At 45.7% G+C, this 13,177-nt stretch overlaps 1 pseudogene; it reads left to right on the forward strand.

The window, feature by feature from the left end:
* LOC114588654 (cathepsin L2-like) overlaps positions 1–13,177 on the forward strand; it is a 78,321-nt pseudogene that overhangs the window by 54,887 nt on the left and 10,257 nt on the right.

The raw sequence follows: 13,177 nt of genomic DNA on the forward strand, positions 1-13,177 counted from the left end.
CCCTCCCTCATTCTAATCAGTTTGTATGCTCCCCGGAGGTCCAGCTTGGTAAAGATCTTACCCTTCCTTACCCTGGTTAGAATATCCTCAATTCTGGGCATTGGGAAGGTCACGGGTTCCGATACAAGGTTCAATTTTCTAAAGTCTACGACCAGCCTCATGTGGTCCGTGTTTTTCTTTCCCACAAAAAACACAGGGCTCCCCCCCCCCCACTGCCTTCGATTCCCTTATAAAACCCCTCTTTAGGTTTTTGTCAATAAAGTCTCGCAACTCCTGCATCTCTCGGTCCGACATGGCATACAGCTTACCCACTGGCAGCTGCGCCCCCGGGAGTAGGTTGATTTGGCAGTCGAAGGGCCTATGAGGAGGCAGCCTGTCCGCCTCCTTCTCACTGAAGACCTCCTGTAAGTCCGCGTACTGTGGCGGCACCTCTGTTCTCTGCTTCAGTGTGGTTGCTGCTACTCTGGCCAACCTCACCCTGGGCTTCTCCCCACCTAGACAGTGTTCCAAACAGTGTGCTGACCCAAAGGTGACTGTCCGTTGATGCCAAGCCACCACTGGATCATGTAGCACTAGCCAGCTCATGCCCAGTATTATCGGTGGTTCCGCCAGTGTGGCCACATGAAAGGCAATGGTTTCAGTGTGCCTGGACACCCGCATTCTCATTGGTGGGGTTTGATGTGTCACTCCCCCCCCCCCAGCAGCTCCCTGCCATCTATCGTGGTCACTTGGAGTGGGAAATCAAGTGGCACCAGGTGTAGTTGGTGCTCCAGTGCAAACTCCTTACTAAAAAAATTACAGGAGCTGCCTGAGTCCAGCATTGCCTTAACCTTGACTGGGTGTCCATTTGGGAGTTCTAGCACCACCTCTATCGCTATAGAAGCCTTGGGTGGGTCTGGTTGGGGCACTTCTGTTAGTTGTTCGCTTGGCTGCTGCGCCCCCCTGTGGGCAGTCAAGCGCTGGCGTTTCCCTGCACCTTTTCCTCTGTGCCCTCCTCCTCGCTTCCAGCGGCTCCCACCATCCCTTGCCAAGCCTTCCTTTGTGGACAGACCCTAGCAAAGCGTCCTGGCCGTTGGCAGAGGAAACACTTCTTGGTGCTTTTCCCAGCCTTTCCCTCCCTTTTGACTCCTTGGTTGGCGCTCGAAACCTCGCGCGCCCGCGCTCCATCGATTTCCATTGGCCCCACGTCATCGGGAGGCTGCTTTGGCATCTCAGGAATGCGGTAGTCAGGGCGGCGCTCTCCTCTCCCTTCCCGCCTTTCCAAAGCACGCGCTTCCTGCCGAGCGCCTATCGCAAGCACAGCTTTAGTCAGTTCATCCATAGACTGCGGGCGGGGCGCGCGGGAGAGCTCGTCTTTAACGGTTGGGGACAACCCCTCCTCAAACAGCATCCGTATGGGCGGACTATCCAGATCCCATTCGAGCCGGTGTATTAGCATCGCAAAGCGGGACCAATAGTCTCTAACGGAAAGATCCCCCTGCTTGCATCTCATCAGCTCCCTCTGGGTTACACTCTCCCCCAATTGGCTTGCATACATTGCGTCCATAGCCTGAAAAAACTTCCGGACATCCCTCATGGTGGGGTTCTGAGCAGCCATAAGGGGTCGAACCCATTCCCTCGCGCTGCCCTCAAGGTGCCCCACGATATAAGCCACCCTCGCTGCCTCGTCAGCAAAGTCATCATGCTGCAGCTCCAAAGCGTACTCAATTTCTGTTCGGAATCTATTATATTCCTGGGGCTTCCCCCCAAATTTGTGTACCAGTCCGGGCACCTTCTTTCCCACTGGGGTGTGTCTAACCTGCGCGTCCTGGGTGCGCCTCTCATCCAGCCGCGCCGTCAGCAGGGCTACATGCCGTTCCAGCTCCTGGTTCCTCTTCACCAGGTCCTGCACCCCCAGAGCTTGCTCCGCTGCCCCGGTGCCTCCAGTCTGGCTCATGTTTCTCCTGCTTGCGCCCAAATAATGTCAGGGACTGACGGATTGCTGTAATGGTTGTGAATGGTTACTTGTGCGTAAATGGCCTGAGATGTAGTTAGCTTGCTTGCCCAACCATGCTTAGGGTCAGAGCTCGCCCTCCGTGACCTGTTAGTCACTTGCAGAATCCGTCAGTGGGCGTTTCTTGAACCTCTTCCAGCATAAAAGCTGTTTGACCCCGAGTCTCCTCCTATGTTCCCTGCGCGGAACGCGTCTGCGCAAGTAAGGGGAAGGCTGGGGCGTGCCAGCGCTCTCTCCACTAGTTTCGGGTGAAGGGTCTTGGAGCCCTGTCTCCAATTCCTCCATCTCCCTCTCTTCTCTATTGGTGTTACCTTGAATTCCTTCCCCCATGCTGGTCCCCTCTCCGGCATCGCTCGGGAGCCCTGCCTCCGCTTCTCGCTCTGATGTCAGTTCCCTGACAGGTGGGAATTCCCCCAAGGCCTGTCTTTTAAATACAAAGGGAGAAAGATAAAAATAAGATCACCTGACGACAAAGATAGATTTTTGAAAGATCACGGAGAAGACTTACAGAAAGAAGCGGAATCTGGAGAAGAGCCAAGAGCACTGGAAAGAGGAATGGTAGACATAGCAAACTTATCTTTTGGATTGCACGGTTCAGAGAAAGTGACACCACCGACAGAACAAGAACAAGCACTTGGCGCAGTTGGAGGAAAAACAAAGTAATTACATTATGGCTCTGCAACTATTAAGTTGGAATTGTAACGGTCTCAACTCTCCCCGGAAAAGGAAAAAAAATTTCATTTACTAAAAAAGGAACAATTGGACTTGATTTGCCTACAGGAAACACATGTGATAAGGCTACATAGAAAAGTATTGATTAACAAAAGATTGGGACAGGAGTTTATCTCATCTGACAAAGTTAAAAAAAGAGGAGTAGTGATCTATGCAAAGGAGAGATTATCACCGAAATTTTTTTTTAAAGATGACCAAGGAAGATTTGTGGCAATTGAAATTCAAATACAAGGAGAGAAATTCTTGATAGTAGGAGTTTATGCACCGAATGAGGGGAAATCTGAATTCTTTAAAAAGTTGCATGAGACCTTAATGGACTATATGGATTACAATCTGATTTTGATGGGGGATATGAACGGAGTGGTATCTACAAATATGGATAAGGCACAAAGACAGGTAGTCACCAAGGATGGTAGACTACCGAAAACTTTTTTTGAGATGACAGACAACTTGGACTTAGTTGATATCTGGAGAACAAAGAATCCCTTGGGTAGAGAGGGAACTTTCTTTTCTGAAGCCAAAATGACATGGAACAGAATTGATCAAATATGGGTGACTAGAGGAATGGCACCAAAGATAAAGAAGGCGGAAATTTGTCCAAAAACCTGCTCCGACCATAATGCTGTGAAGATGGAGATGAAACTAATATCAACTGGCTCTTTTAGATGGAGGATGAATGACACCTTATTTAGAGATGAAAATGTGATTAAGAAGGCCCAAAAAACTATCAGAGACTATTTTGAGATAAATATGAATACTAATATTGAAAAAAGAGTAATCTGGGACGCAAGTAAAGCCGTCATGAGAGGGTTCTTGATACAACAGAATGCAATAAAGAAGAGAAGTCAAAATGAGAAGAAAGACAAAATTTTGGAGAAAATAAAAGAAAGTGAGAAGAAATTGACAGCAAAACCAAAGTCGCAAGAGATACTGAGAGAAATAAAGTTATATCAAGTACAATATATGAAAATGATGAATCAGGAAATAGAATGGAAAATTAAACAAATGAGACAAAAGACATTTGAATCAGCTAATAAATGTGGGAAATTGTTGGTCTGGCAAATGAAAAAAAGACAAAAATTAAATACTATTACAAATTTAGAAGTGGAAGGAAAGAACATACAGAACCCAGCCGAGATTGAAAACTGTTTCCAGAGGTACTTTAAACAACTATATACACAAGGGCCACAGAAAGAAATTGACATAGATCGATTTTTGAAGATAAATGGATTACAAAAAATTTCTCAAGAAAATAAATTAATGTTGAACTACAAAATATCTGAACAGGAAATAGAAGGTGCCATTCAGAACATGCAATTAGGTAAATCTCCAGGACCAGATGGACTGACTTCCAGATATTACAGAACTCTAAAAGAATGGTTAGTACAACCTTTAAAGGAAGTCTGTAATGAAATATTGGAAGGGAAAAGGGCACCAGAGTCGTGGAAAGAAGCGTATATTACACTTATACCGAAAACAGAAACTGAAAAGACCCAGCTTAAGAACTACCGCCCCATATCACTACTCAATGTGGATTACAAAATTTTTGCAGATATTTTGGCCAAAATATTTAAAAAAGTGTTGATGGAAGAGATTAATAAAGACCAAGCAGGCTTTCTTCCGGGTAGACACTTGTCTGACAATTTGAGGAATATAATTAACATTTTGGAAAAACTAGAAGTGAATATTAATACTAAGGCAGTTTTGATATTCGTGGACGCGGAGAAAGCTTTTGACAATATTTCTTGGATTTTTATGAAGAAGAACCTACAGGGGATGGGGGTGGGAGAAGGATTTGGAAATGGTATAAATGCAATTTACTCTGAACAAAAGGCTAAGTTAATTGTTAATAACGAGGTGACGGAGGAATTTAAGATAGAAAAAGGAACACGACAAGGTTGCCCAATTTCCCCATTGCTTTTTATATCAGTCCTGGAGGTTTTGCTGAATATGATTAGAAGGGACCAGTTGGTTAAAGGTGTACAAGTCGGAGCTAAACAGTATAAATTGAGAGCATTTGCAGACGATCTAGTACTGACATTACAGGAGCCAGAATCTAGTACTAAAAGAGTTTTGGAACTGATTCAAGATTTTGGCCAGGTTGCAGGATTTAAATTGAATAAACTAAAAACAAAGGTTTTAGAGAAAAACTTAATAGCGATTGAAAGAGAGAGGTTTCAGAATGTGACAGGTTTAACAGTGGTTAAGAAAGTGAAATACCTGGGGATTAATATGACAGCTAAAAATGGGAACTTATTTAAAGACAATTATGAAAAATGCTGGACGGAAGTGAAAAAAGATTTAGAAATTTGGTCAAATTTGAAGCTTTCATTGTTAGGCCGTATTGCTGCGATAAAGATGAATGTATTGCCAAGAATGTTATTTTTGTTTCAAACATTGCAAATTTTGGATAAAATGGATTGTTTCAAGAAGTGGCAGAGAGATATTTCTAGATTTGTCTGGCAGGGCAAGAAGCCTAGAATAAAATTTAAAATATTAACGGATGCAAAGGAAAGAGGTGAATTTGCCCTGCCAGACCTTAAACTTTATTATGAATCAGCAGCGTTCTGCTGGCTACTCCTTGAAAACACAGACATTTTGGATTTGGAGGGTTTTGATAATGTATTTGGATGGCATGCATATTTGTGGTATGATAAGGTCAAAGCACATAAAGCATTTAAAAACCATATTGTCAGGAAAGCACTGTTTAATGTCTGGATAAGATATAAGGACTTGCTTGAAAACAAAACCCCAGGGTGGCTGTCACCGATGGAAGCGAAGGCTCAGAAAAAACTCAATATGGAGGCCAGATGGCCGAAATATTGGGAAATTTTGGAACAAGTGGGAGACAAACTGAAATTGCAGAGTTATGAAAAACTAAAAAACAAAGTGCGAGATTGGCTTCATTATTATCAAATAATGGAGGCATACAATTTGGACAAAAAAATTGGATTCCAGGTGGAAAAATCAAAATTGGAAACAGAACTGTTAGATCCCAAAACTAAAACTTTGTCAAGGATGTATAACTTGCTGTTGAAATGGAATAATCAGGATGAAATGGTCAAATCTGCTATGATTAAATGGGCACAAGATGTTGGACATAACATTATGATGGCTGACTGGGAACAGTTATGGACCACAGGTATGAAGTTTACGGCATGTAATGCCCTAAGAGAGAATATTATGAAAATGATATACAGGTGGTACATGACACCAGTCAAGCTTGCAAAAATTTATCATTTGCCCGATAATAAATGTTGGAAATGTAAAGAAACTGAAGGTACATTCTTTCACCTTTGGTGGACGTGCCCAAGGATTAAGGCTTTCTGGGAGATGATATATAATGAAATGAAAAAGGTATTTAAATATACCTTCTTGAAGAAACCAGAGGCCCTTCTCCTGGGCATCGTAGGCCAATTGGTGCCAAAGAAGGATAGAACTTTCTTTATGTATGCCACGACAGCAGCAAGAATACTTATTGCAAAGTATTGGAAGACACAAGATCTACCCACCCTGGAAGAATGGCAGATGAAGGTGATGGACTATATGGAACTGGCAGAAATGACCGGCAGAATCCGAGACCAGAGAGAAGAGTCGGTGGAAGAAGATTGGAAGAAATTTAAAGATTATCTACAGAAATATTGTAAAATTAATGAATGTTAGAATGATGTTGGATAAAAAGTTAAGTGGTTTTTAGCTATAACGCTATAAGGAATATGAAAAAATGGATTATTAACAGGTAAAAATTTAATGTTACAATAATTTAAGATTAAAGACTAGGATAAACAAAGAGGGAAAGGATTTGCTGAACTAACAAATTGAATTGGAATACAAAAAGGGAGGTGTAAGGAGGTCCGGGAAATAAGCAATTGAAAGATAAGTGATGGAAAGATGGAATTGTTTTTTAACTATTTTTATTTTGTATTTTTCTTTTTTCTTTTTTCATTTTGTAATATTTTGAAAATTTTAATAAATATCTTTTAAAAAAACAAAAAAAGAACATCCTTCTGGACCGTCTTGAGGGGCTGGGAGCTGGGGGCACTGTCATACAGTGGTTCCGCTCCTTCCTCCTGGGCCGTGTTCAGAACGTGGTGGTGGGGGATGAGTGTTCAGACCCCTGGGCTCTCACTTGTGGGGTGCCTCAGGGATCTGTCCTCTCCCCCATGCTTTTCAACATCTACATGCATCAGGGGGTTTGGGCTGGGTGTTCATCAGTATGCGGATGATACCCAGCTCTACCTCTCTTTCAAATCAGAACTAGTGAAGGCGGTGAAGGTCCTATGTGAGTGTCTGGAGGAGGTTGGAGGATGGATGGCAGCTAACAGATTGATATTGAATCCTGACAAGACAGAAGTACTGTTCTTGGGGGACAGGGGGCGGGCGGGGGTGGAGGATTCCCTGGTCCTGAATGGGGTAACTGTGCCCCTGAAGGACCAGGTGCGCAGCCTGGGAGTCATTTTGGACTCACAGCTGTCCATGGAGGCACAGGTCAAATCCGTGTCCAGGGCAGCTGTTTACCAGCTCCATCTGGTACGCAGCCTAAGACCCTATCTGCCTGCGGACTGCCTCGCCAGAGTGGTGCATGCTCTGGTTATCTCCCGCTTGGACTACTGCAATGCGCTCTACGTGGGGCTACCTTTGAAGGTGACTCAGAAACTACAACTAATCCAGAATGCAGCAGCTAGAGTGGTGACTGGGGGCGGCCGCCGAGACCACATAACACCGGTCTTGAAAGACCTACATTGGCTCCCAGTACGTTTCCGAGCACAATTCAAAGTGTTGGTGCTGACCTTTAAAGCCCTAAACGGCCTCGGTCCAGTATATCTGAAGGAGCGTCTCCACCCCCATCGTTCTGCCGAGACACTGAGGTCCAGCACCTGTTTAGGGAAGCTTTTAGTGTTTGATGTATTGCAGTATTTTAATGTTTTTTTGGAAGCCGCCCAGAGTGGCTGGGGAGGCCCAGCCAGATGGGCGGGGTAAAATAATAAATTATTATTATTATTATTATTATTATTATTATTATTATTATTATAACTTTTTAATATGGTTTTGCACTATATGGTTTTATGTACTAGTACTGTAAAGCGCACACGCGCACACACACAACATATTTTTATGTTGCACTGGATGTGCTTGGCTTAAAGGTGGGTTCTGTGCCTGAAAACGTTGGAATTCTGACCCTCCACATGCGAAAAACCAGGATCTTTATATCAAATCGGATGGTTGGGGAAGTTTGTACAATTATAGAGCTAGCCCATCTATGAGGCAGAGTGAGTGCAGGAGCAGAGGATGCTGCCGTTGCTCCATCTAGCTCAGTGTTGTCTACACTGACTGGCAGCAGCTCTGCAGAGTTTCAGGCAGAGGGGTCTCTCTCTCCCAGCCCCACCTGGAGATGCCATCAGGGATTGAGCCGATGTGGTAAATGCTCTGCCACTGAGCTACACTCCTTACCTTGTTTATAAAGTAAGATTCTAGTCCTCATGGGCCTGATTTAAAGAGGAAGCTGTATTATAGGAAGTCAGGCCATTGGTCTATAACATGGGTAGGCAAACTAAGGCCCAGGGGCCGGATCCAGCCCAATCGCCTTATCAATCCGGCCCATGGATGGTCTGGAAATCAGCATGTTTTTACATGAGTAGAATATGTCCTTTTATTGAAAAGGCATCTCTGGGTTATTTGTGGGGCCTGCTTGGTGTTTTTACATGAGTAGAATGTGTGCTTTTATTTAAAATGCATCTCTGGGTTATTTGTGGGGCATAGGAATTCATTCTTTTTTTTCCTCCCCCAAAATATAGTCCAGCCCACCACATGGTCTGAGGGACAGTGGACCAGCCCCCTGATGGAAAAGTTTGCTGACCCCTGGTCTGTAATATATACCTCATGATTGTCTACACAAAGGGCTCACCCACACTTCTACCTGTGTGCCACAGAAAGTGTGGTCCAAGTGCTCTCTCCCTTGCCCTGCTCCTTTCCGAGGGAAAACTGGCGCTTTTGGTGATCAATTGGAACAAATGGCAATCCAGGGAAAACCCAAATTGCCTATTGAGCGCTAAAGAGCAGTTTTCTTTGGGATGGCAGGACAAGCCCTGACTTTCTACAGCCCTTCTCCATACCACTTCCCTCTTTGGAATTTATTTCCTTTTTTAAACCCCAAAAGCTTCCCATTGGAAAGTCATACTTGACACACAAAGTAGATAACTAGAGTGATGGTGGTGTTGGAGTGTTTGTGCAGCTGACTATGGTCTACTTTGAGTAGTCTCAGTTGGTCATTTTTATTTTATTTGTTTATTAAATTTGTACAGTGGTGCCTCGCAAGACGAAAATAATCCATTCCGCGATTCTCTTCGTCTAGCGGTTTTTCGTCTTGCGAAGCAACCCTATTAGCGGCTTAGCGGATTAGCGTTATTAGCGGCTTAGCGGCTATTAAAGGCTTAGCGGCTGAGCTGCTAAAAGGCTATTAGCGGCTTAGCGGCTTAGAAAAAGGGGGGGGAAAGCGAAAAAAAAATTGCAAGACTCGCAAGACATTTTCGTCTTGCGAAGCAAGCCCATAGGGAAATTCATCTTGCGAAGCAACTAAAAAACGGAAAACCCTTTCGTCTAGCGGGTTTTCCGTCTTGCGAGGCATTCGTCTTGCGGGGCACCACTGTATTTATGTTAAATATGTCACCTACATTCATATTGGAGGATCTGCTGCAAGTAAGGCTCACATTGGATGAAGCCCTCTTGGGTGCGCCTTCCTCTCCGCTTTGCCCCTTTCTGATCCTGCCTCACTCCAGATCTCTTCTCCTGCCACGGGTATTTGACAGCTCCTTGTGTACCCAGCTGGTGAGCCACACCATGCTGGCGGTTGGTTATGGGATGCTCCAGGACGGTGGAAACAACATGGCTTATTGGAGCCTAAAGAACAGATGACCAAAGGTGTATTTGAGCCGGGGCGGGAATGGTCGGGAAAAGCACAGAGGAACATCAGAGAAGCCCTTCTGCGAGGGCTGGCCCACCCATGAGGTGAGGTGAGGGAACTGCCTCAGGCTGCAGGATCCACAGGGCAGCAGTTCCAGCCTCTATAGCGGCCCCTTGGCTATGGGAAGTTTGTCTCCTCCCACCCTTGGTGGTGGGACACCATTGTGTGGTTGCCTCAGGTGCCCAAATGTCTTGGGCATCTAGGTCATTGCGCCATCTAGTCCAGCCTCCTGTTCTCACAGTGGCCAACCAGATGCCCCCAAGCCTGGGAGCAGGATTTGGGCACAAGAGCAGCCCTCTTCTCCCCTCATGGTCGCCAGCAAGTGATTGTTATGAGAATTATAAGGTCTAAGATATAAAATAAATGTTCATAAATGTACCAGGCAAGCACATACATAAATCTATAAACCACATGTCTGAAACAGTACAGGAAAATAGTCCTGAATCCATTTTGACTCTCCCAAATTGACCTCAAATATTTCTCTGCAGTGAGGAAGGAAATGAGAAAGCCTCCCCATTGTCTCTTTGCTCACAAATCCTGTCTTAAGGGCATATTTGTGCATGAATAGGGTGAGCCTGTGACCTGGATTCAGGAACTAAAGTATTTACCATTACAAAAGAATGGTCAGGCTGCCCAGGCAATGCAATCAATGACCATTAACAGGTATCCTGACAGACAGGATGTCCTGTGATGTATGTCTGCTAGAGACACCTCCTTCCGTGATGTATGTATGATGTTTTTGTTAGGATATTTCCGTTCCACCTTAAAAGGGAGCAGGCTTTGTGAGTCACAGGGTCTGCGCATTTCCTGTTCACAGGATGTTTATGTTTTCTATTGCTTTCGTTTCTCTCTCGGTGCCTGAAACACTGAAGCAGGCAGTCATCTTTTTCTCTGTTCTGACTAACGCAGAATAAACTCTTAAATAATGCTCTCCTGCGTGCATCTTTCGCTGTGCATTATCTGCTGATAAGAGCGTGCATCAGCTCTGGAATGTGGCAAGCTATTTCTGGAGCTCGTGTCGCTAATTGCTGATACTGCGTGTCTACGGGAGATCGATGGACGTCCGGAGGCGACGTGGGGCCATGATGGACTTTGTCTCCCTGGCAGTATCCCAACAGTTTTGTGGGGTGGTCTTGAGCTACAGGGTGGGCAATTTCAAAAGTCTACATAAGGGCTTGCACACCATTGTTCTGGGTTCCTCCACCCTCCTGCATGTGGGGAGTGGGGACCCTGTTGCAGCAGTTTAATACAGTAGTACCTCGGGTTACAGACGCTTCAGGTTATGCAATTTCAGGTTGCGCACCATGCCGAACCCAGAAGTACCAGAATGGGTTACTTCTGGGTTTCGGCGCTCGTGCATACATGCATAATAATAATAATAATAATAATAATAATAATAATAATAAAAATTTTTATTTATACCTTGCCCTCCCCAGCCAAGACCGGGCTCAGGGCGGCTAACAACCAATAACAAAAACAAGTTGATTAAAATACAATTTAAAAAGCAAGATTAAAATACAACATTAAAACATTAAGATGCAGCCTCTTCACAGGAGGAGAAAGGAAAAAGAAAGAGGGGGAGGGAATCAAACTGATTCTAAGCCAAATGCCAGGCGGAACAACTCTGTCTTACAGGCCCTGCGGAAAGAAATCAGATCCCGCAGGGCCCTGGTCTCATGAGACAGAGCGTTCCACCAAGCCGGAGCCAGTGTTGAAAAGGCCCTGGCTCCGGTTGAGGCTAATCTAACTTCCTTAGGGCCCGGGACCTCTAGGGTGTTGCTATTTATGGACCTTAAGGTCCTCCGTGGGGCATACCAGGAGAGGCGGTCCCGTAGGTACGAGGGTCCTAGGCCGTGAAGGGCTTTAAAGGTCAAAACCAGCACCTTAAATCTGACCCTGTCCTCCACTGGGAGCCAGTGCAGCTGGAAAAGCACTGGGTGAATATGCTCCCATGACAGGGACCCCGTGAGGAGCCTCGCTGCAGCATTCTGCACTCGCTGGAGTTTCTGGGACAGCTTCAAGGGCAGCCCTGCGTAGAGCGAATTACAGTAGTCAAGCCTGGAGGTGACTGTCGCATGGATCACTGTGGCCAGATCGGGGCAGGAAAGGTAAGGGACCAACTGCTTGATGCGGCGAAGGTGGAAAAATGTTGCCTGCATCTCCATGGAAAGGGAGGCATCAAGGATTACACCCAAACTCTTAACGGAAGGCAATGGCACTAATTGGGCCCCCACAAGAGAAGGGAGTTGGTCCCTCATCCCCATACCATCCCGAGCCAGCCAGAGGACCTCTGTCTTCGAAGGATTTAATTTCAATCGGCTCCCACGAAACCATCCAGCCACAGCTTCCAAGCATCTGGTCAGTGTGTCCAGGGCCGAGTCGGTATGGCCATCCATCAGCAGATAGAGCTGAGTGTCATCATATTGGTGACAACCCAGCCCAAAGCTCCGGACAATCTGGGCAAGGGGGCGCATAAAGCTGTTAAAAAGCATCGGGGAGAGGATTGCGCCCTGCGGCACTCCACACACCAAGGAGTGGCGTAACGACATCTCCCTCCCTAGTGCCACCCTCTGTCCCCGACCAGAGATAAAAGAGCACAGCCATTTACGGGCTATGCCCTGTATCCCCACATCGGCGAGTGAATGGGATATGAAAGACGAAATGGTTAAATCAAGAATATACACTGGGCTAAAGATCTGGGACATAATATGGAAATAAGTGCATGAGAAAAGCTGTGGAAAGTAGATATGAAATATACTGCTTGGTATGCTTTAAAAGTAAATTACATGAAAATTACATGTATTGCGGACTTCCAGAGCAGCGCGCTAGAGAGACGGGTGGAGATCCGCTCTCCTGCAATCTCGAGGCGGACCTGGTGCCAGAGAGGGAGAAACGAGGGACTAGGCGTAAGTTACCTCGACCTCAGGGGGGGAACCTGAGGGCGGAAGCCTAAGGCAGCGCAAAAGAAGAGGTTTCCCAATATTATAGAACAAAGAAACTGAAATAGAAAGACGAGGGGAAGACCTTTGTGCAAAGAGGCAAAACCACTCTCTGGTACAAACGCTCCAATTCCCCGGCGCGGCAGCGCTGAACTCTCCTATAAAATAGAGACTGTGAAAAGCAAATGCCTCCCCTGTAAATAACTGAAAGAGAAGATAATAATTGGAAAACCTCTGCCTGTTTAGTGGAGGGAGGGGGAGGCAGACAGTTTGTAAAGAGAACTACAGAACTGAACAGATAACAGAGAAGGGGGCCGTGCGCCTCATGCGAAAACCCTCTGTTAATAACTGCACAAGGTGTTTTAAGAAAAGCGTGTCTAGATACACCAGTGTCAGAGACTGCCTCCAGGTCCCAGCTCACAGAGGACCAACGCTAGCCAGCGGTAATATACAAAAGTCTTTATTAAAGTACATTATCCATTTTCAAACCCTAGCGTGCGTCTCTACGTCTGGACACTAGACCGGCGAAGCTCCGTCTGAGTCTCCGCCCCC

The sequence above is a fragment of the Podarcis muralis genome, chromosome W, assembly GCF_964188315.1.
Source record: "Podarcis muralis chromosome W, rPodMur119.hap1.1, whole genome shotgun sequence".
Classification (NCBI taxonomy): Eukaryota; Metazoa; Chordata; class Lepidosauria; order Squamata; family Lacertidae; genus Podarcis; species Podarcis muralis.